The sequence below is a fragment of the Bufo bufo genome, chromosome 6 (assembly GCF_905171765.1).
Source record: "Bufo bufo chromosome 6, aBufBuf1.1, whole genome shotgun sequence".
In the NCBI taxonomy this organism is placed as follows: Eukaryota; Metazoa; Chordata; class Amphibia; order Anura; family Bufonidae; genus Bufo; species Bufo bufo.
In genome coordinates this window covers 118,730,071-118,755,650 of record NC_053394.1, presented here as the reverse complement: position 1 = coordinate 118,755,650, position 25,580 = coordinate 118,730,071, and positions in this window count along the sequence as shown.

Below are 25,580 nucleotides of genomic sequence, written 5' to 3'. Positions count from 1 at the left end.
CTCCCTCCGGAGAACGCGCAGGCACCCCATCCGTAGATGGCGGTACATGCTGCCCCCTCTTTCGAGGGAAAACCACGTGAGGAGCCATTGTGGTCATACTGTCAGTGCACACCAAACATAAGACAGAGTGCACACAGACATACAAACTCCAAAGGGACCGCACACATACCTGTTGTCCGCGGCAACCGCACTTGAGGCAAACTACATCAAGCCCCAAGCTGCGGTTGAAACAACAACCCAAACCGCAGGCAACTGTATGCGGCTCCCAAGGAGTCACGGCCAGAACCGTGGCCGTGACACTCCCACCCCTCAAAGCCCCCCCCACCAAAAAAAACACGAGACACACTGTGGCTGTTGCCGCAGGCAACGACATGGGTGGCACTCATGTCCTGGGAGTCAGCCCGAAGGCCGGGACACTGCCACCACATGTACACAACGACTAAACGTTGCCACGGGCAACCACAGTGAGGGGAACATGTAAGTGCACACCACACATAACACAGAGTGCACACAAACATACCAAAGTGCATACAAACACGCACACAACTCCAAGGGAACCGCACACAAAGCTGTTGTCCGCGGCAACCGCACTTGAGGCTAACAACATAATGCCTCAAGCTGCGGTTGAAACTACAACCCAAACCGCGGGCAACTGTATGCGGCTCCCAAGGAGTCACGGCCAAAACCGTGGCCGTGACACTCAGAACCCTGAAATCTCTGAATATCCCTGAGGTTAGGAGACAGGGACAAGAGACAACCAGTTCATCCAAGACACGGATGAACCAGAGTCTCCACAGGCCTAGCTGCAGGGAAAAGTGGACGACTGAATACAGCAACAGAGTCGGCAGGTAAGAACACCAGAAACACACTTACCTGCCGCAGCCACCACGACTGGAACCAGTGCATAAGTACAGGTGCCCACACACCAAATAGGACACTATACAAACAACACCACACACCAGGAATCCAGCACACCTGATACTGCCTGGGCCCCATACAGCAAGGTGCACGGCAGCCCCAGGCAACATTGCATCCAGACTTATGGTTCACCCCTCCGGGAAACCAGCCCCCTTCTGGAGGAATCAAAATACCGGGTGACGAATAGCATACATGCAGGGACCAACAACAGCCCAGACATGTAACAACCAACAAAACGCTTCACACACCCAGAACATAAACCCACACCACACATACAACAAGTGAGGATAAAGGTACATGGAGGGTACATAAGGGAGGACAATTTATGTAACATAAGGTGGCCCTCAAGGACTGGGCAGAAGCAACCAGGCAAGGAGCAAAGCTCCAACACCAAGCCACCGGCAACCATTCGACATGGCAACCGCATCACGGTCAAACACCAATATGACCGTGACACTCCCACCCCTCAAAGTCCCCCCAACAGAAAAGGGGAAGCTAGTGAGGAACCCACAAACAGGGATGGGGGAAGGGAAAAAAAGTAGCAGAATCAGTGTCAGTGCAAGCGAGTCTCCCCAGGACTGCTGCCAGCCCCCGGAACCACCTAGAAACCAGGCAGCCAGCAAACGAACAGCCAGGAGAGACAGCACTGATCACTGCGTCCACACTCAGAAATGGCTCACACCAAGTTGCTGCCAGCATGCATCCCCCACCAGCATACACCAAAGCCAGTTCAACAAGGAATGCAGCCAGCCACCACAACACAAGCGACAGAACCACTAAGACATGGATGAGGGGAGACTCAAACCCAAGTGCCGGTTCACAACAACTGCAACACCTGTCACAGAGAACCACACTGTTAACATGATTCCCCTTTCACCTTCCCTCCGGAGGATAAGCATGTGCGCCAGAAAATGGCAGGCGACACATGCTGGGCCCTCTTCCGAAGGCAAAACAGAGATGCCTTTATGGAACATACTGTCAAGTATAAAGTGGGAGCAGGGAGCAAGTCACCTCCTATTGCGTCCCTAATCCTCGCCCTAACTCCTGACCGTATGAGCGGACCTTGATGGTAGGACAGCTCATACCCTGGATACCTTTGGCCCTGAGTCGCCCTGAGAATCCCTCACATAGGTGCAGGGGAGAAACGACCTGTTCTTCCAAGACACGGAGGAATAGGAGTCTCAAATGGCCTAGCGGCAGGGAAAGGAAACACCATATGCAGCAACAAAGTCGGCAGGTAAGAACACCAGAAAGACACTTACCTGCCACAGCCACCACGACTGGACCCCATGCATAAGTATAGGTGCCCACACACCAAATAGCACACCGTACAAAAAACACCACACACCGGAATCCAGCACGCCTGATACTGCCTAGGCCCCATACAGCAAGGTGCACGGCAGCCCCAGGCAACATTTCATCCAGACTTATGGTTCACCCCTCCGGGAAACCAGCCCCCTTCCGGAGATATCAACATACCGGGTGACGAATAGCATACATGCAGGGACCAACACCAACAACAGCCCAGACATGTAACAACCAACAAAACGCTTCACACACCCAGAACATAAACCCACACAACACATACAACAAGTGAGGGTAAAGGTACATGGAGGGTACATAAGGGAGGACAATTTATGTTCCATAAGGTGGCCCTCAAGGACTGGGCAGAAACACCCAGGCAAGGAGCAAATCTCCAACACCAAGCAAGGCTGTAGTACAACTGCACCCAGCCAGCAAGCCACAGGTATATATCAAGCCTGCGGCCACACCCAGGAAACACCTTAATCCCCACTAGCATGAAGATTAACCCCTTGCTCACCAAACAGCAGGGAGGCAAACCTTAAAGGGGAAGTGCACATGCAAACTGCCAACAACACGTTGCCACCAGCAACCAGTCTGCATGGCAACCGCATCATGGTCAAACACCAATATGACTGTGACACAAACAAGCTAATGGCACACCTAAGAAGGACACTAGAGTACTAGAAACTATTGCTCAGGCACCCTCCTACAGGGTGAACAGCCATAAACTGGTGAAGAACAAAGTGTGCATGTTATTTAAGAGAGTACACTAGCCCTATGGCTACTGAGAGGCATTGCCAGCAGGAAGCAGTACTCGGCCGGCAAAAAAAGGAGATCAACACTACTCTGGTGGCCACGGACCACTGGCAGGGGAAGAGGGACGCCAGTGGGTCTTGACCGCTGGAGATCCAGAGCCTTGGAGTGAGTGAGCAAAGTGGCAGCCATGCCCACTGGGGAGGCCAGAGCTGTGATTTACTTCTCTTTATGGACAGTGAGGCTGGTAGACGTCTGGATTAGTTCCAGATTTTTTTTTTTTTTTTTTAATCCTACAGGGAAACTTGATAATAACTCACAATAATATGATTCTAAGAACAGCAAAGTTTATTTTTCTGACTACAGTTTTGTCAAAAGTTTAAGCAAATCACTTGCCATTTTGGATTTCCTGAGGGAGTTAGAAGTGAGTCATGTAATGATTCTGGACAAACGGCATTGTCTATCTTGTCTTCCCTCTGCAAAATTATACAAAGGCAAACCTGAAATTCCTAAAATTGCGTACGGCGTTACTTTGATTGGCGACGTGCAGATTTTGTCTTTCAGTCTAGGGGAGGCAGCAAAATTTATACAGCTGGCTGCCATGAAGCAGAACTGTATATGTAGCAACAATAGAAGCCAATCTGACATGATATAAAGTAATGTGATTTTCATACTTGTGCTCACGAAGTTGCCACAAATCATGTATGTGAAAACTCTGCAAGGAGGAATTCAAGTTAAAACAAGCATATATCACCAGTATATAAGTTCCTGTTACAGAGAAATCTAATTTATGAGCCTCTTGTGGAAACTTGTGGTGAGTTGTACACTATTGCTGATTGCAGGGGGTATACACTTTATATTTCTATCATTCGCCTTTTTTTAATACTATTCCTGTTACACAGCACTATAACTACTATAATACTGCCCCTATGTACAATGATATAAATACTATGCCTTTTATGTACAAAAATATAACTACTATAATACTGCCTCCTATGTGCAAGACTATAACTACTATAATTCGGCCTCCTATGTACAAGAATATTGGGGTCATTTCTCAAACTGGTGTAAAGTAGAACTGGCTTAGTTGCCCATAGCAACCGAACAGATTCCATCTTTCATTTTCCAAAAAAGCTGTCAAAAATGAAAGGAGGAACCTGATTAGTTGCTATGGACAACTAAGCCAGTTCTACTTTACACCAGTTTGATAAATGACTCTATATAACTACTATAATACTGTCACAATGAACAAGAATATAACTACTATAATACTGTTCCTATGTAGAAAAATTTAAAGGGCATCTATCAGAAGATTTGTACCTATGTTACCTGTTACATGTGCACTTGGCAGCTGATGGCATCTGTTGGTCCCATGTTCATATGTGCCCACATTTCTGAGAAAAATGATGTTTTAATATATGCAAATTAGCCTCTAGGAGCAACAGGGGCGTTACCATTAGGCTACATGCACACGACCGTTGTGTGTTTTGCGGTCCGCAAAACGTGGATTGCGTCCGTGTACGTTCTGCAATTTGCGGAATGGCACGGACAGCCATTAATATAACTGCCTATTCTTGTCCGCAAAACGGACAAAAATAGGACAGGTTATATCTTTTTTTCAGACCACGGAACGGAGCAACGGATGCAGACAGCCCACGGAGTGCTGTCCGCATCTTTTGCTGCCCCATTGAAGTGAATGGGTCCTCATTCAAGCCGCAAAAACTATGGCTCGGATGCGGACCAAGACAACGGTCGTGTGCATGTAGCCTTACATCTAGAGGCTCAGCCCTCTCTGCAACTGCTGCCCCCTCTGCACTTTAATTGAGAGGGCCAGGCAGTGAAAACGTCATGCTTTTTAACTACAGTACTACAATAGTGCCCCCAGTGCACAAGAATATAACTACAGCCCCCAATGTTCAATATAACAACTGTAATACTAGACAGGAAAATAGATGTGAACAGACTGATGATTTGCCCTTTTGTTATAACTCAATGAAGAACATGATGTCCACTGTGTTTTATAAAATTGAGGGGAAAAAACAACTTAGTCATTGTACCATCAATCTAGAACACTCTTCTGAAAATTAGAGTAGGAATGATTTGTCTTTCAGCTCATAGTTTACATTTTCTTCCATCAATTTTGAATATTTTTTTTAGCATGCCCCATGAGACGCATGTTCCTGCATGGTTCTTATATTTAGCTCCATAGAAAGGCCTGGCCATCCTTGTTATTAGGAACTTCAGATAGGAAAATATCACACTTTGCGCGACTAGAACATGGAATGCTTCATCAAGCGACCTTTCATCTTCCAGCCATGATGTCAGCTTACTTTACACCACCACATAACTCACATGACGTAGACACTACAATAGCCGGCCGATCATAAAACATATCCAGTAATTACAAAGAAAACACTGGCTTTGCCTTCCTTTCATTTCCTGGATCCAGCTCGCCTATCAACAGATGCCCCAGATTAGCAAGAACTTACAAAGTGCTCTGGTACCAAGAGTGACAATCTAGGGCTTAAGGTTCCTCGAAGTGCCAAAAAACTTTGCTCATAGGTTTGGTTTTCTTTTAACTTGGTCAAATATTTATTTTTCGGCTTCCTGCAAATCCTTTACACGACTTGCGGCCTGTTATTCTAAAAGTCATTATTGTTAGAGAACGTAGCCTTTCAGGGAAGTTTTATAGGACTGTAAAGTCACAGGTTACTCTCGAAAGGTGTTTATTCCACCCTGGCACGGTCTGTGAAAGTCTGTGAGTTGGAGAAGGTCGGGCCTCTTGGCTGCAGGTTCTAACCTTTCTCCAACCTTGTGATTTGTGAAGGTGCTTTGCACAACTGAGAATTATACTTCCCATACTCGGAGGTGACAATGTCATTAGACCTAATCAATGGTCCTGGTTGGTCTGTGAAGTGCTGGTATGTCAATTCCTCCTAAGAGAATGGTCTTCTTTGTCTTGTGTGGACAGGAACGAAGTATTAAAATTCTGCACATAGAGGACTGGAAGTTCCATATGAGAAGATAAAAATGAAGTCCCTTTCAGCCCCCATTCTATTTTAATTTATTGGATGGTTGCTACCATCCAATAAAATGGGGACAAGACCAACCTAGAATGGAACAACATACCTGGACAACATCAACAAAAACTTGCAGTAGAACCAGAGGCAGACTGAAAACTGTGTCCCTGGAAAAAAACTAAAAGTGGCCCCATGTTTTAGGTGGGTTCAAATTAACAGAAGGTGGGGCAATGCAAGTAAGCAGGGCCAATATAAGGAAATGGGGCCAACACAAGTAGGATGGGTCAGCAATACCATAGTGCAGCACAAAATACTTCCCTAGAAGCTGTCCCTGTGTGGGGACCCTCAATAGCTGCCACGTTCTGTCCTCCTCCAGTTGTCTTGAATTGAGGAAGTGAGGGCCACAGCACCAAGTGAGCCCCGTCCTTCAGCATGCTGTCTGGACTTCATCTAGTAATGACACCTATATTAGTAGTATGCACCCTAAGTGGCCAAGGAAAAAAGAAAATACCTGCAGCCTGAGACGCCTATGTCCCTGTGCAACTGGTACACTGCCTCATATGGTGGCCTGGACCTATGAGTGTGAACAGTAGGGTTAGGAGCCATGCTCTACCACAGCATTAGGGCTCGTGCACATGAATGTATTTTCTTTCCGTGTCCGTTCTGGGTTTTTTGCGGACCGTATGCGGAACCATTTACTTCAATGGGTCCGCAAAATAAAACGGAAGTTACTCCATGTGCATTCCGTTTCCGTATGTCCGTTCAGCAAAACAATAGAACGTGTCCTATTATTGTCCGCATTACAGACAAGGATAGTACAGTTCTATGAAGGTCCAGCTGTTCCGTTCCGCAAAATACGGAATGCACACGGATGTCATCCGTATTTTTTTCAGATCCGTTTTTTGCGGACCGCAAAATACATACAGTCGTGTGCATGAGACCTTAATCTGTATCCCCATCCTGAGGACAGCGATACAATTGAATTTAGGAGGGCATCTGCGGCTGATGTTAGGTACACCAAATTTAAATCAGGTTTCTATGTTCAGACAAGTGGTCTGAGAGAAGGGGTAGGGCTTAGGCTGCGATGGAGTAGAAACCTCCTCCTACTGTTGAGACTGTGGTAGACCCACCCCTTTGAGGCACACTGAGCAACAATGGAGAACATAAGGCTGTGAAAGCCTCCCCTCTTTTCTAAGGCCCCTTTCACACGGGCGAGTATTCCGCGCGGATGCGATGCATGAGTTGAACGCATTGCACCCGCACTGAATCCTTACCCATTCATTTCTATGGGGCTGTGCACACGAGCAGTGATTTTCACGCATCACTTGTGCGTTGCGTGAAAATCGCAGCATGCTCCTCTTTGTGCGTTTTTCACGTAACGCAGACCCCATAGAAATGAATGGGGTTGCGTGAAAATCGCAAGCATCCGCAAGCAAGTGCGGATGCGGTGCGATTTTCACGCACGGTTGCTAGGTGACGATCGGGATGGGGACCCGATCATTATTATTTTCCCTTATAACATGGTTATAAGGGAAAATAATAGCATTCTTAATACAGAATGCATAGTACAATAAGGCTGGAGGGGTTAAAAAAACAACAACAATTATTAAACTCACCTTAATCCACTTGCTCGCGCAGCCCGGCTTCTCTTCTGTCTTATTTTTTGCTGTGTGCAGGAAAAGGACCTGTGGTGACGTCACTCCGGTCATCACATGGTCCGTCACATGATCTTTTACCATGGTGATGGATCATGTGATGGACTATGTGATGACCGGAGTGACGTCACCATAAGGGAAAATAATACAATCTACAGAACACCGATCCCAAGCCCGAACTTCTGTGAAGAAGTTCGGGTTTGGGTACCAAACATGCGCGATTTTTCTCACGCGAGTGCAAAACGCATTACAATGTTTTGCACTCGCGCGGAAAAATCGCGCATGTTCCCGCAACGCACCCGCACCTTTTTCCGCAAAGCCCGTGTGAAAGAAGCCTAACAGATTTCTACAGGAATGTTCATTTTGGATGAAGCCCTGCAGACAGACCAAAAAGGCAGAGTTTGTTTTTTATGGTTTTTTTATACGTATGCATAGGATATAGAGAATGTATCACATGATGTACACAGGTATAGTGGATTTTGTCATCATTAATTGCGTATTTTTTCTGCTAGTGCCTGTACACATTGTGGTAAAGCCGCGGTAACCGCCTGCACATATGTGCAACTTAATACCACGACAAGTGCAGGTGCAGCACAGCGATTAGCAGTAATCTGCAATGTGTATAGGAATCCTTGTTGCTTGAAAAAGGTCTCAGGTGGTTGGACCTAAACGGCACATGTACTTTTTTTTGTTTTGCCTGTTCAATAAACACACTCAAGTGGAACATTTTTAGAGAGCTAAGTTCTAAAACCAAAAAACTGAATTACAAAGGGAAAATGTGATATAAAAATACGCTACCTGGTGCTGCCCCCTACAGGGCATCTGTGAGAATAACTGCAACTTTAACACAGTGGAGCGATACAGAAAAGTGAGCAGTACATTTTCCTCTGCTTTTATACTTGGCCAACAGCTTTTTCACTGGAAACTGGCGCTGAAAGGCATTCTTATGGGAGGTAGACATTTTTTTAAACTTTAGGGTGAGATGTAATTTGGTCCTTTTAAAGGACCCGTCACCTGTCCTGATATGTCTATTTTAGTAACTATTTGCATCCTTCATGTAATTCTGCAGAATCTATTCTTATGACTATATTATTCCTTTTAGAAGTCCTGAATGAATTGTTAGTAGTCTGAGAGGTGTTAACAGTTGGAGGGAAGTGTCCCTGCACAGTCTGACACTGGCAGCACAGATGAGATAGTGCCAGACTGTAGAAGGACCCCCCTCCCAACTGGTAACACCCATCTCGACCTTCATTGCAAATGGCTGGCAATTCATTCATAACTTCTAGCAGGAATAATAAAGGAATGACACAACAAAGAGTCATGAGAATAGTCATGTTGTAGAATTGTTATTACTAAAACAGACATGTCAGGAGAGGTTACAGGTCCTCTTTAATATGACACTTAGGCTACAGCTACATGGCATCGGCAAGTTGCATACAAGTCAAGCTATCAAAAAATGTGTGATTTGTCTGTAAGGCTACTTTCACACTAGCGTTCGGAGCGGGTCCGTCTGATGTTTCATCAGACAGATCCGCTCCTATAATGCAGACGTTTGCATCCGTTCAGAACGGATCCGTCTGCATTATAACTTAGAAAAATTTCTAAGTGTGAAAGTAGCCTGAGCGGATCCGTCCAGACTTTACATTGAAAGTCAATAGGGGCGGATCTGTTTGAAGATTGAGCCATATGGTGTCATCTTCAAACGGATCCGTCCCCATTGACTTACATTGTAAGTCTGGACGGATCCGCTCGCCTCCGCACGGCCAGGCGGACACCCGAACACTGCAAGCAGCGTTCAGGTGTCCGCTTGCTGAGCGGAGCGGAGGCTGAACGCTGCCAGACTGATGCATTCTCAGTGGATCCGCCTCCACTGAGAATGCATTAGGGCCAGACGGATGCGTTCGGGGCCGCTCCTCGTGAGCCCCTTCAAACGGAGCTCACAAGCGGACACCTTGTTCAGATTAAGATTTGTAAGGGAGTGACCACACAGCGCGGTGGGGATCCATTCAGGTCAAGAATCGCGTGGCCAATTATACCGCAGCTGTCTGATATTTAACTAATGAAGATCACACTGTATAGGCGGTCTAAATTCTTAATGGCAGCACTGTATAGGCGGTCTAAATTCTTAATGGCCCCACTGTATAGGCGGTCTAAATTCTTAATGGCCCCACTGTATAGGCGGTCTAAATTATTAATGGCTACACTGTATAGGTGGTCAAAATTCTTAATAGCTCCACTGTATAGGCGGTCTAAATTCTTAATGGCTCCACTGTATAGGCGGTCTAAATTCCTAATGGCTACACTGTATAGGTGGTATAAATTCTTAATGGCCCCACTGTATAGGCGGTCTAAATTCTTAATAGCTCCACTGTATAGGTGGTATAAATTCTTAATGGCCCCACTGTATAGGCGGTCTAAATTCTTAATGGCTACACTGTATAGGCAGTCTAAATTCTTAATGGCCCCACTGTATAGGCGGTCTAAATTCATAATGGCAGCACTGTATAGGCGGTCTAAATTCATAATGGCAGCACTGTATAGGCGGTCTAAATTCCTAATGGCTACACTGTATAGGTGGTATAAATTCTTAATGGCCCCACTGTATAGGCGGTCTAAATTCTTAATGGCTACACTGTATAGGTGGTCAAAATTCTTAATAGCTCCACTGTATAGGCGGTCTAAATTCTTAATGGCTCCACTGTATAGGCGGTCTAAATTCTTAATAGCACCACTGTATAGGCGGTCTAAATTCTTAATGGCCCCACTGTATAGGCGGTCTAAATTCTTAATGGCAGCACTGTATAGGCGGTCTAAATTCTTAATGGCTCCACTGTATAGGCGGTCTGAATTCTTAATGGCCCCACTGTATAGGTGGTATAAATTCTTAATGGCTCCACTGTATAGGCAGTCTAAATTCTTAATGGCCCCACTGTATAGGCGGTCTAAATTCATAATGGTAGCACTGTATAGGCGGTCTAAATTCCTAATGGCTACACTGTATAGGTGGTCAAAATTCTTAATAGCTCCACTGTATAGGCGGTCTAAATTCTTAATGGCTCCACTGTATAGGCGGTCTAAATTCTTAATAGCACCACTGTATAGGCGGTCTAAATTCTTAATAGCGCCACTGTATAGGCGGTCTAAATTCTTAATAGCTCCACTGTATAGGCGGTCTAAATTCTTAATGGCCCCACTGTATAGGCGGTCTAAATTCTTAATGGCCCCACTGTATAGGCGGTCTGAATTCTTAATGGCCCCACTGTATAGGCGGTCTAAATTCTTAATGGACATGCGGCACCTCCAATACCGACCCGACACTATACAGTGTGGTCTTCATTTTTATATCAGCTAATTGGAAAGATGGAAGGCTTGGTCCGGATTCGGATCTCATTACTATATGAACTGCAGTGGAGCAAAAAACGGCTAGGAAGAAACGCAATTGCGTTTTCATGGAACCCTATATACATTTCAGTACTCAAATCGGACATACCAAAGTGCCATCACAATTCAGTAATAGATTATCGCCATTACTCTGCCCAGATTTATCGGAGATCTCTATCTAATGTTATGATGGTGGACCTCCACCACGTTTTGCTGCCTTTGAGGCAAGATACCTGAACCCCCCAGGGGCCATTTGGGTGTTTTTGATAGAAAATGCAGTGAAAACGCATCCACAACGCAGCTGCGTTTTTTATGTTTTTATGTTTTTTTTGTGTATTCTGCCATATGTGGCTGTATTTTAATATATGTATATATGATAGTCTAGATTATGTGTCTATACCGAGATGTAGGAGTATTGTTTGACAGCCTGTATCTGGGCAGAGTAATGGCGATAATCTATTACTGAATTGTGATGGCACTTTGGTATGTCCGATTTGAGTACTGAAATGTATATAGGGTTCCATGAAAACGCAATTGCGTTTCTTCCTAGCCGTTTTTTGCTCCACTGCAGTTCATATAGTAATGAGATCCGAATCCGGACCAAGCCTTCCATCTCTCCAATTAGCTCAGTCCCACCCAAACTTTGCCTGACAAAAGGTATAAAAATAAACCAAGTGCTCACTGTCGCCACCACTGAGGAAGGGGTGTATACCCTGAAACGCGTTTGGTTCTTTGGGACAGTGAGCTCGACTTATATTCAAGGATTCGTATTTAGGATTTACCCACTTTGCCATCGACTGCACCTTTATGGACCTAAAGATTTGCACATAGGATTTATCACTAACTGACTTCTAACCGGATGCGCTGGAGCACGATATCCAGGACTGCAGAGAGCGCTCGACACCGTACCTCTGAAGAGCCGAGGAGTCATGTAAGGCGTCACGTGGAGACTCCATACCACGTGGGACGCCGCGTTGGGCAGAGCGGCACGAGAGGCGAGCGGACGGTCCGGCGTGTGACGAAGAGTGGTAAAGTATCACCTGCCACTGTCATTGCATCTGGGTGTCCTGCTGGGACAGATTGATACACTTACCTTGCCACAGTTGTGTTGGGCCATTGGATAGTGAGTATGTAGCGCTGCCGTAAAGAGACAGGAAGTCTCAGTTTTTTCATCCAGAGACACCGGAGCACATTGCTCGGCCAGATATATGGGAGTGTGGTACACGCAGTACCATAATTCCTTGCATAGACTTGCGGTCGTTATAGAGGCTACACCAGGACTCTTATTACTCGGTGTCTAGATGTCCATTTGGGATATGGTTTTATTGCATATTTGATTTTATCTACCTACAGTTGTTTTTATTGTATTTTATTTTATCTATTAAATATCTGGCTCACCCGCCTAGTGCTGTCTACTATTTCGTACTATTTCCTAGATTCGGAGTGCCCCTCATTTCTCTTCCTTTATTTTCACTCTCTGTCGGTTTGGGTGGACCGAGAGGTGAGCACCCGGCATCCATTTGTTCTATAGGAGCAGCCGCTATTTACATTTATATTCTTTATCATAGAAAATATAACATAACATACACAGACATATAAATACAGGGCAAAATAACACTTTGGAAAATAAAAAGGGATAAAACCAGAACTTAATATGTTACGCAACGGTTAAGTCCGGCTGCCTGGGGAAGCAGAAATATCAGTCAGTCCATCAAACTAGTGATCCCCATGACAGTTTGCTTTTCTCCATACATGTGTTAAAAAGGGTCTGTAGATCCCGCCAATCGCCCCCTCAACCCCCCCCCCCCCCCCCCCCCGGCCTGTGATATAAGAGGAGGCCAGGGAGTATGGTAATTACCTTTTATCACAGTGTTTACGACCACTTGCTGCAAACCAAGTCTACCTCAAAATCTTTGCATTGAAATATCTTTTCGGGTGTTCATCCTAACAATTCCCTATTACCTCCATCCACTCCGCCCTAATGTCCCGCACATGTGCGTACCAAACATAGTGGAGGTAATGGCAGGATAGATGGAGTTATCTAATTGCTCCCTGTTACTGAGCTGGGATCTATTTGATTTTAATACCATGGAAGCATATACCTGGCCTGAGTTCTCAGGAGGAAGCACGTGGACCAAATATAGATTAGGCCACGTATTTCTTTGATGTATATGCAGGGGCGTAGTTAGAAATGACTGGGCCCCCCCGGATCTCCCACCCCCACATACCTCTCAGACCTCGCCAACGCATTTGTGCCAGTGTAAGAAATGTATGAATCTAAATGTCTGTGTGTTAAAGAAGATTGTTAAATTGTACAGGGGTCTGTAACACAAGAAGGTGAAAGAACATATCGTGGGGTGTGTATGTGTATTAGACAGAAGGTGGGTATATGTATCTTGTGTAGTTTGGGTATTAGGGAAAGTAAGGGGTATATATCTAGTGCTGATACATGTGTAGGTGAAGAGCCGCTCTGACATAATTCGTCTCTTTCATATTATAAGCTCCCCTTATATATAATTTACTTACAGTTCTGAAGACTCAGGGGTGCTGGCAGGCTTGGCCTCAGGGGTGCTGACAGGCTTTGCCTCAGGTTTGCTGACAGGCTTGGCCTCAGGGGTGCTGACAGGCTTGGCCTCAGGGGTGCTGACAGGCTTGGCCTCAGGGGTGCTGACAGGCTTGGCCTCAGGGGTGCTGACAGGCTTGGCCTCAGGGGTGCTGACAGGCTTGGCCTCAGGGGTGCTGGCTGGCTTAGCCTCAGGGGTGCTGGCTGGCATAGCCTCAGGGGTGCTGGCAGGCTTGGCCTCAGGGGTGCTGACAGGCTTGGCCTCAGGGGTGCTGACAGGCTTGGCCTCAGGGGTGCTGACAGGCTTGGCCTCAGGGGTGCTGACAGGCTTGGCCTCAGGGGTGCTGGCAGGCTTGGCCGGGCAGAAGGAGTGTGGGAGACTGTGAGGCCTTTTTTCTCCAAGCTGCTCCAGAAAAAAAAATATTTTTCATTACACCTCAGGTCAGACCACCAATCAGACCCCCAATGTTAATCAGACCTCGGCTGACAGCCCCAATAAGATCCCCAATGGTAATAAGACCCCAATAAGACCTCAGATAACACCTCAGCTCAGACCCCAATATGAATGACCCCCAATCAGACCTCAGATAAGAGCCCCATGCCTCATAGCAGCCCCCAGTAGCCTCATAGCAGCCCCCAGTAGCCTCATAGCAGCCCCCAGTGCCTCTCACCAGCCCCCAGTGCCTCTCACCATTAGGCCCCTAGTCCCTCTCACCAGCCCCCAGTACCCTCTCTATCAGCCCCCAGTGCCTCTCACCAGCCCCCAGTGCCTCTCCATCAGCCCCCAGTGCCTCTCCATCAGCCCCCGGTGCCTCTCCATCAGCCCCAGTGCCTCTCACCAGCCCCCAGTACCCTCTCCATTAGGTCCTTAGTGCCTCTCACCAGCCCCCAGTGCGTCCTCCCTGGTATTTAAATCATTGGTGGGCAGTGCACCCCCCCCCCCCCCCCCCCGGTAATCATTGGTGGGCAGTGTGCCCTCCCCCCGCCCTTCCCAGTATTAAAAATCATTGGTGGGCAGTGGGCAGTGCGCCCCCCCCCCCCCCCCTTAACCACCTCCGGACCGCTGTACGCACAGACGCGTCCTGGAGGTGGTTGTTTCATTCCGAGTGGACGCGCCGGCGCGTCTTCTCGCGAGACGCGAGATTTCGGTCACAGCCGGCCCGCGCATGCGCATCGCGGGCCGGCAAAAGTTCGAGGAGAGTTGCATCAGCAACCTGCCAGCCAATGATCGTCGCTGGCAGGTTGCTGATTTTTAAAAAATCGAATCACAAACCAGATAACAGATCATATTAGTAAATATGATCTGTTATATGGCTTCTCTGCTCCTGTGCTGGTCCTTTTCGTCGGTTGGATCCAGCACAGGAGCAGACTTCACAGTGAGTACACCAAACAGCACACCTTAGCCCCAGATCACCCCCTTGCACCCCAATTAACCCTTTGATCACCCCTTTGATCGCCCCTGTCAATCACTAGTGAAAGGAAAAAAAGTGATCAGTGTAAACTGTCACTTTTTTTTTTTCACTGGTATTGGCTGTTAGGTTTTAGGGATAGTTTAGGCCCCTTGGTTAGGTAGTTAGCGTCAGTTAGCGCCCACCCCACCGCACCGCAGTCACTTTTATTCGCTGATTAGCGTATCGCTAATCAGCATTTGTACTTTTATAGTATCTGTAAGTGATCAAAACTGATCACGGTCAGATCTATAATAGTATTAGTGTCACTTTAGTTCGCCCTCCACCCAAAACGCAGTGTTTGCCCGATCAGGCCTGATCGGTCGCCCACACGTGCGTTCACCCACGCCCGCCCCACCGCAGTGACAAAAAATTATTATTTTTTGATCACTGCACATTCACTTTACACGCACTGCGGCGATAAAAAAATCAGTTTTGATATTTTTTATCAACCGCAGCGGCCTCCGGTACTTCGCTAGCCTCCCCTTTGTAAGACAGGTTTGCTTTTTTTCTTGGGTAGTCTCAGGGAATACCCCTAAATTTAGTAGTCCAAAATGTCAAACAGGGGGTATTCTTCTGAAGAGGCCTACAGGATTCTGACCCAGTCGGATGAGGAGTGGGAACCCTCATCTGACGAATCTAGCGGGTCAGAATATGAACCTGTAGAAAGCAGTGGCTCTCTGACCCAAAGTTCGGACGAGGAGGTTGAGGTCCCTGGCAGCACCAGGCGTACCCGGCCCCGTGTCGCTAGACCACAGGTTACGCAGGATCCGCTTCAAGAGCAGCAGAGTGGGGCTGTCGCTGCCGGATCACGTGGTGAGGCATACACCAGCAGCGCAGCCCTTCCTGGACCTAGTACCAGCACTGCCGTACAACCTGGTGAAGTAGCGAGCACCAGAAGGGCAGTTGAAGCTGGTACGGTGGCACGTGCAGTAGTTACCCCGTCGCAGCCACCGCGCAGACAGGCCCGTAGACCCCCTAGAGTCCCTGAGGTGCTGGCAAACCCTGATTGGCAGTCACCAACTTCAGCCGCACCTGTAGTTCCCCCTTTCACCGCCCAGTCTGGAGTTCGGGTTGAGACGGCTCAAATCGCTTCGGCCCTGGGATTTTTTGAGCTGTTCTTGACTGCGGAGCTCTTGGACTTAGTCGTGGCAGAGACCAACCAATATGCCACACAATTTATAACCGCAAACCCGGAAAGCTATTATGCCCAGCCTTTCCGGTGGAAACCAGTCCAAGTTTCCGAACTTAAAATTTTTCTGGGCCTTCTCCTCAACATGGGCCTGACAAAAAAGCCTGAATTGCGGTCATATTGGTCCACGAACCCAATTCATCACATGCCCATGTTCTCTGCTGCTATGTCCAGGACACGATTTGAGACCATCCTGCGTTTTCTGCATTTTAGCGACAACACCACCTCCCGTCCCAGAGGCCACCCAGCTTTTGACCGGCTCCACAAAATTCGGCCCCTCATAGACCATTTCAACCAGAAATTTGCAGATTTGTATACCCCTGAGCAAAACATCTGCGTAGACGAGTCCCTAATACATTTTACCGGGCGCCTTGGCTTCAAACAATACATCCCAAGCAAGCGTGCCCGGTATGGGGTCAAATTGTATAAGCTCTGTGAAAGGGCCACAGGCTATACCCACAAATTTCGGATCTATGAGGGAAAAGATCAGACCCTGGAGCCGGTCGGTTGCCCTGACTACCTGGGGAGCAGTGGGAAGACAGTCTGGGACTTGGTGTCACCCTTATTCGGCAAGGGGTACCATCTTTATGTGGACAATTTTTACACAAGTGTGGCCCTCTTTAGGCATTTGTTTCTAGAACGGATTTGCGCCTGTGGCACCGCGCGAACTAGTCGCGTGGGCTTCCCCCAACGGCTTGTAACCACCCGTCTTGCAAGGGGGGAGAGGGCTGCCTTGTGTAACGAAGAACTGCTCGCGGTGAAATGGAGAGACAAGCGTGACGTTTACATGCTCTCCTCCATTCACGCAGACACGACAATCCAAATTGAAAGGGCAACCCGTGTCATTGAAAAGCCCCTCTCAGTCCACGACTATAATGCGCTCATGGGAGGGGTGGACTTCAATGACCAGATGTTGGCTCCCTATTTAGTTTCCCGCAGAACCAGACGCTGGTATAAGAAGGTGTCTGTATATTTAATTCAATTGGCGCTGTACAATAGTTTTGTTCTCTACAGTAAGGCTGGGAGAACAGGATCCTTCCTCAAATTCCAGGAAGAGATCATCGCGAACCTCCTTTACCCAGGAGGTTCCGTGGCCCCATCCACCAGTGTAGTTAGCCGTCTACACGAGCGACATTTCCCCAGTGTCGTTGCTGGTACCTCAACCCAACCGCCACCCCGAAAAAAATGTCGTGTCTGTAGCAGGAGTGGAATAAGGCGTGACACCCGCTATTTCTGTCCTGACTGCCCTGACCACCCTGCCCTATGCTTAGGTGAGTGTTTCCGGAAGTACCACACACAGGTACACCTAGCATAGGGATTGCATCTCACAGGACAGGCACACAGGGCTATTAGGGCCCTTTTACTCACAGCTGCTGCAAACCTCTCCTTTCACCTGGGATAAAGTGCATAACGTACTTCGCCACATCTTTGGGCGATTTGCGCTTTGCACATTGTCCCATGGGGAAGGAGAGGTTTGTTCTATAAAGGTAAAAAAAACTAAACAAAAAAAAAATTACCGGTAAGTAAAAAAGTTACAAAAGTTAAAAAAAGTTAATATGTTCTGTTCTAAAGTTAATAAAGTTATTGCTTTGCGGCCTGGTTTTTTCTTTTTTGTTTTGTTTTTTTTTACCTTTCAGGTGGACCAACCGATCGACTAGCTGCAGCACTGATGTGCATTCGGACAGAAGCATTGTGCTGCTGTCAGATTACACGCAAGTCGGTGTATGCGGCGCTGCAAGACGAGATTTCTCCTCTGCAGTAAAAGATACGTTTGCCGAGGCATATGAGCTGAGGAGGTGGCGGTGTTCATATACTTTGGCAAACACTTTGTATATATAAAAAAAAAAAAAAAAATCCCGGCAATGATTTATTCATCCACATCGATTGATGTGAATGGAGAAATCGGGTTTGCCAGGGCATACGAGCTAAGTGGGCATGGATGTTGGGCGGAGCTCCTATGTCCTGGCAGACGCCTTTCCCCTCCTTTTTCTTTTTTTGGCAGAGATTTTTTCATCCACATTGATTGATGCGAATGAAGAAATCTGTGCCGTTCATTTTTTTCTTTCAGCCCAGAGGCTGAACGGAAAAAAAAAATCTCATTACCCGTATGCTCAATATAAGGAGAATAGCAGAAACTCCTAATGCTGGGCATACATGTAATGATTGCGGAGACCCTCAAATGCCAGGGCAGTACAAACACCCCACAAATAACACCATTTTGGAAAGAAGACACCCCAAGGTATTCGCTGAGGGGCATATTGAGTCCATGAAAGATTGAAATTTTTGTCCCAAGTTAGCGGAAAGGGAGACTTTGTGAGAAAAAAAATAAAAAAATCAATTTCCGCTAACTTGTGCCAAAATTTTTTTTTTTCTATGAACTCGCCATGCCCCTCATTGAATACCTTGGGGTGTCTTCTTTCCAAAATGGGGTCACATGTGGGGTATTTATACTGCCCTGGCATTTTAGGGGCCCCAAAGCGTGAGAAGAAGTCTGGTATCCAAATGTCTAAAAATGCCCTCCTAAAAGGAATTTGGGCCCCTTTGCCCACCTAGGCTGCAAAAAAGTGTCACACATGTGGTATCTCCGTATTCAGTAGAAGTTGGTGAATGTGTTTTGGGGTGTCATTTTACATATACCCATGCTGGGTGAGATAAATATCTTGGTCAAATGCCAACTTTGTATAAAAAAATGGGAAAAGTTGTCTTTTGCCAAGATATTTCTCTCACCCAGCATGGGTATATGTAAAATGACACCACAAAACACATTCCCCAACTTCTCCCGAGTACGGCGATACCAGATGTGTGACACTTTTTTGCAGCCTAGGTGGGCAAAGGGGCCCACATTCCAAAGAGCACCTTTCGGATTTCACAGGTCATTTACCTACTTACCACACATTAGGGCCCCTGGAAAATGCCAGGGCAGTATAACTACCCCACAAGTGACCCTATTTTGGAAAGAAGACACCCCAAGGTATTCCGTGAGGGGCATGGCGAGTTCCTAGAATTTTTTATTTTTTGTCACAAGTTAGTGGAAAATTATGATTTTTTTTTTTTTTTTTTTTTTACATACAAAGTCTCATATTCCACTAACTTGTGACAAAAAATAAAAACTTCCATGAACTCACTATGCCCATCAGCGAATACCTTGGGATGTCTTCTTTCCAAAATGGGGTCACTTGTGGGGTAGTTATACTGCCCTGGCATTCTAGGGGCCCAAATGTGTGGTAAGGAGTTTGAAATCAAATTCTGTAAGAAATGACGAGTGAAATCCGAAAGGTGCTCTTTGGAATATGGGCCCCTTTGCCCACCTAGGCTGCAAAAAAGTGTCACACATCTGGTATCTCCGTACTCAGTAGAAGTTGGGGAATGTGTTTTGGGGTGTCATTTTACATATACCCATGCTGGGTGAGAGAAATATCTTGGCAAAAGACAACTTTTCCCATTTTTTTATACAAAGTTGGCATTTGACCAAGATATTTATCTCACCCAGCATGGGTATATGTAAAAAGACACCCCAAAACACATTCCCCAACTTCTACTGAATAAGGAGATACCAGATGTGTGACACTTTTTTGCAGCCTAGGTGGGCAAAGGGGCCCATATTCCAAAGAGCACCTTTCGGATTTCACTCGTCATTTTTTACAGAATTTGATTTCAAACTCCTTACCACACATTTGGGCCCCTAGAATGCCAGGGCAGTATAACTACCCCACAAGTGACCCCATTTTGGAAAGAAGACACCCCAAGGTATTTCGTGAGGGGCATGGCGAGTTCCTAGAATTTTTTATTTTTTGTCACAAGTTAGTGGAAAATGATGATTTTTTTTTTTTTTTTTTTTCATACAAAGTCTCATATTCCACTAACTTGTGACAAAAAATAAAAACTTCCATGAACTCGCCATGCCCATCAGTGAATACCTTGGGGTCTCTTCTTTCCAAAATGGGGTCACTTGTGGGGTAGTTATACTGCCCTGGCATTCTAGGGGCCCAAATGTGTGGTAAGGAGTTTGAAATCAAATTCTGTAAAAAATGACGAGTGAAATCCGAAAGGTGCTCTTTGGAATATGGGCCCCTTTGCCCACCTAGGCTGCAAAAAAGTGTCACACATCTGGTATCTCCGTACTCAGTAGAAGTTGGGGAATGTGTTTTGGGGTGTCATTTTACATATACCCATGCTGGGTGAGAGAAATATCTTGGCAAAAGACAACTTTTCCCATTTTTTTATACAAAGTTGGCATTTGACCAAGATATTTATCTCACCCAGCATGGGTATATGTAAAAAGACACCCCAAAACACATTCCCCAACTTCTACTGAATAAGGAGATACCAGATGTGTGACACTTTTTTGCAGCCTAGGTGGGCAAAGGGGCCCATATTCCAAAGAGCACCTTTCGGATTTCACTCGTCATTTTTTACAGAATTTGATTTCAAACTCCTTACCACACATTTGGGCCCCTAGAATGCCAGGGCAGTATAACTACCCCACAAGTGACCCCATTTTGGAAAGAAGACACCCCAAGGTATTTCGTGAGGGGCATGGCGAGTTCCTAGAATTTTTTATTTTTTGTCACAAGTTAGTGGAAAATGATGATTTTTTTTTTTTTTTTTTTTTTCATACAAAGTCTCATATTCCACTAACTTGTGACAAAAAATAAAAACTTCCATGAACTCGCCATGCCCATCAGTGAATACCTTGGGGTGTCTTCTTTCCAAAATGGGGTCACTTGTGGGGTAGTTATACTGCCCTGGCATTCTAGGGGCCCAAATGTGTGGTAAGGAGTTTGAAATCAAATTCTGTAAAAAATGACGAGTGAAATCCGAAAGGTGCTCTTTGGAATATGGGCCCCTTTGCCCACCTAGGCTGCAAAAAAGTGTCACACATCTGGTATCTCCGTACTCAGTAGAAGTTGGGGAATGTGTTTTGGGGTGTCATTTTACATATACCCATGCTGGGTGAGAGAAATATCTTGGCAAAAGACAACTTTTCCCATTTTTTTATACAAAGTTGGCATTTGACCAAGATATTTCTCTCACCCAGCATGGGTATATGTAAAAAGACACCCCAAAACACATTCCCCAACTTCTACTGAATACGGAGATACCAGATGTGTGACACTTTTTTGCAGCCTAGGTGGGCAAAGGGGCCCATATTCCAAAGAGCACCTTTCGGATTTCACTCGTCATTTTTTACAGAATTTGATTTCAAACTCCTTACCACACATTTGGGCCCCTAGAATACCAGGGCAGTAGAACTACCCCACAAGTAACCCCATTTTGGAAAGAAGAGACCCCAAGGTATTCGCTGATGGGCATAGTGAGTTCATAGAACTTTTTATTTTTTGTCACAAGTTAGTGGAATATGAGACTTTGTAATAAAAAAAAAAAAAAAAAAAAAAAATCATCATTTTCCGCTAACTTGTGACAAAAAATAAAAAGTTCTATGAACTCACTATGCCCATCAGTGAATACCTTAGGGTGTGTACTTTCCGAAATGGGGTCATTTGTGGGGTGTTTGTACTGTCTGGCCATTGTAGAACCTCAGGAAACATGACAGGTGCTCAGAAAGTCAGAGCTGCTTCAAAAAGCGGAAATTCACATTTTTGTACCATAGTTTGTAAACGCTATAACTTTTACCCAAACCATTTTTTTTTTACCCAAACATTTTTTTTTATCAAAGACATGTAGGACAATAAATTTAGAGCAAAATTTATATATGGATCTTGTTTTTTTTGCAAAATTTTACAACTGAAAGTGAAAAATGTCATTTTTTTGCAAAAAAATCGTTAAATTTCGATTAATAACAAAAAAAGTAAAAATGTCAGCAGCAATGAAATACCACCAAATGAAAGCTCTATTAGTGAGAAGAAAAGGAGGCAAAATTCATTTGGGTGGTAAGTTGCATGACCGAGCAATAAACGGTGAAAGTAGTGTAGGTCAGAAGTGTAAAAAGTGGCCTGGTCTTTCAGGGTGTTTAAGCACTGGGGGCTGAGGTGGTTAATTGGTGGCAGTGTGACCTCCCCCCGTCCTTCCCAGTATTAAAAATCATTGGTGGGCAGGGGCAGTGCGCCCCCCCCCCCCTGCATTACACTGCTGGGACTCCGATCGGAACTGCCGTTGCCACCAATGAAGGGGGGGGCGGGGCCCGAGGCCCGGGGCCCCTATTGCACCACCACTCAAATTTTTTTATTTTTTTATCCTCAGCTGGTAGACCTGGCCCCCCAGTGGCGTAGGGCCCCATAGCCATTGCTATGGCTGCTATGGCGATCCCTACGCCACTGTGTATATGGCAAGATAGGGGCTTCATGTGTGACCTCGGGTGGAAAGGACACTAGCCTTTTCCTGACCCATCTAAGGCTGGGTTCACACGGGCGTCACGTTTTGGCTCAGGATGTGTCCCGGGTGTATTGCGGCAAACCCGTGCAAGTAGGTACGCAAATTCAGTCAGTTTTGACTGTGGGTTTGCACGCGCGTGATAAAAATCTGAATGTGGTACCCAGACCCGAACTTCTTCACTGAAGTTCAGGTTTGGGTTCAAGGTTGTGTAGATGTAATTATTTTCCCTTATAACATGGTTATAAGGGAAAATAATAGCATTCTTAATACAGAATACTTAGTAAAATAGGGCTGGAGGGGTTAAAAAATAATAATAATAATTTAACTCACCTTAATCCACTTGTTCGCGCAGCCCGGCTTCTCTTCTTTCTTCAGGAACTGGGTAAAGGACCTTTGATGACATTACTGCGCTCATCACATGGTCCATCATGTGATAGAGCATGTGATGAGCGCAGTGATGTCATCAAAGGTCCTTTACCCAGGTCCTGAAGAAAGAAGAGAAGCCGGGCTGCGCGAACAAGTGGATTAAGGTGAGTTAAAAATGTTTTAATTTTTTTTTAACCCCTAATAATGCTATTATTTTTCCCTTATAACCATATTATAAGGGAAAATAATAATGATCGGGTCCCCATCCCGATCATCTCCTAGCAACCATGCGTGAAAATTTCACCGCATCTGCACTTGCTTGCGGATGCTTGCGATTTTCACGCAGCCCCATTCACTTCTAAGGGGCCTGCGTTGCGTGAAAAACGCACAATATAGAGCATGCTGGGATTTTCACACAACGCACGAGTGATGCATGAAAATTACCGCTCATGTGCACACCCTTATAGAAGTGAATGGGTCCGGATTCAGTGCGGGTGCAATGCGTTCACCTCACGCATTGCACCCGCGCGGAAATCTCGCCCGTGTGAACCCAGCCTAACAGTTCTGGTCTGCATAAAGCTTGTATATGACATCTTCACATTTTATGATAGGGGACTTTGTGAAGTGGTTCTATTTTACTGTTTTTATGGCTATATTCTCCTGGCTTGGCTTTGGAAAGGAAACATGGACAAAGTTATGACCCAATCCTGGAATGTAAAGGGAGGGGTTGTCTACTCTGAACAATAATTGGACACCTCTATCACCACAATGGTGATCATCTATAAGTGCTCTAACAATTTACTGCTACAACAGTTTGTTTCTTCCACCACTCATATCGATCTGCTTAAAGGGGATGTCCCCTTCTTCACCCAGGCAGCCCCTCTGTATCACGCAGGGCAAGGGCTTTTTTGTTCACACTTTTACACTGCTACGCCTAGCAGTGTTGCCAGTAACGTCATCGGCACTAATGGGGGATCTAAAGCCCGCCCATTAGTGCCGATGTCGTCACCGGGAACACTGCTAGGCAGAAGCCTCTGTCTAGCAGAGACCCGGTATGTCGCTGGATCTGCAGGAAAAGCCTAAAGCATAAATTCTTCGGTGCTCATCTCAGAGAGGCTTCCTGGGTGAGGAAGGGGATATGTCCGGGTTCATCACTGAACCCGGAAAACCCCTTTAACATCACCTGTCTCATCTATCTCAGTATTGCTATGCTATGTATAAATATGTGACTCTTCAGATACTATCTTAAAAGACTCCTGAGAAAGAGGCCCAAGTAGTCTCAAAAGCTTGCAATTGTGTCATATTTTCAGTTAGCTATTAAAAGTTATCAACCATTGAGGAATCTCAATCTTTTTATCTTCTATGGGCAACAATTTAATTTATGCCTGTATAGTTGCTATAGCCGGGGGCCCTGTATGTACATAAAATACGGAAGCGCCATAGCATCAGAACAACGGTTGGGAGTCTGACTGCCACGACTGCAGGAAGCTGTAACACAGCCCCATAGACTTTACAAGACCATGAAGGGAATAAAAGCCATAGTGCCCGCTCATAATTATGATGTTCCCTATAGCAGTACCAGCACGAATGCCCTCATTAGAGCAACTAGCCCCCGTGCTCCCAGTAAAGGAGCTCTCACATGTTCTAAAAGTGAGGCTATGTCATCACTTTATAATCAGCAGGGGTTTTGCACAGAGACTGCCTACCCTGCTGTGGGTGGAACAGAAGCATGGCCCCATTTAATTGAATAGGGTCAGCTGCAGGTCCCAGCACAGCCAGGTGACAAGGACACCACAGTGCACAGAAATCTTAGAAAATGAAGCAGCGCAAAATAAACACTGCAGCACCTTCATTCAGTTTAGTAGCAACATGCCATCATTTTACAAGAGGTGACTACCCCTTTAATGCCACCAGCCACAATGCCCTCATTAATCAAATACAATGAAACAGAGCTCTGCTAACACAAGATATATGATCACAAACCTAATGCTGTACTCACTGTATAAATGAATGTGAGGTTCTTAGCAAATACATTGTGATCAAAAATATTTGTGCCCATCGACCACGGCAAGGTGACCACATTAATGACACCAGATAAAGTATACGCAGAGATGTTGAGTTGAAGATTGTCGATGCAGATTCTATGACGAAAGTTTGCAATGCTGACATGCTGGAAATGTTGACAGCCCTTCATGATCAGGTCAGGTTCATCCTTCTTAGCCAATCACATAAGAAGGTACGGAAATGATCCCTTCTTTAGGATGGTAAAGAAAAACACAAAAGGGGCCCTTCCTAGTGTGAACACCGCAGGAACCTCAGGAGAGTAATTTGGGTAAGTGTACCTTACTAGATAGTGTTGTGCAAAGCCAGGCACAACACTAGTTAAAAGTCAAGTATTTCCTGACCGGGAAAATGATCAGGCTGCCACGTTCCTTAGGCGGATGCATCTCAGGGAGTCCAGAAGAGAAGATAGGTGCACTGCTGCACAGGGTTAGGAGAAAAAAGTGCACTGCACTGAAAACTTTGATAAAAGGGTTTATTTAAAAAACAAATAAAACAATAAAAGAGGAAAAGACACTAGCTACGCATTTCAGTGGCTGGCTGCTAGCTTCCTCAGGCTAAAAAGTCCATGTGCAAAAGGGCGAA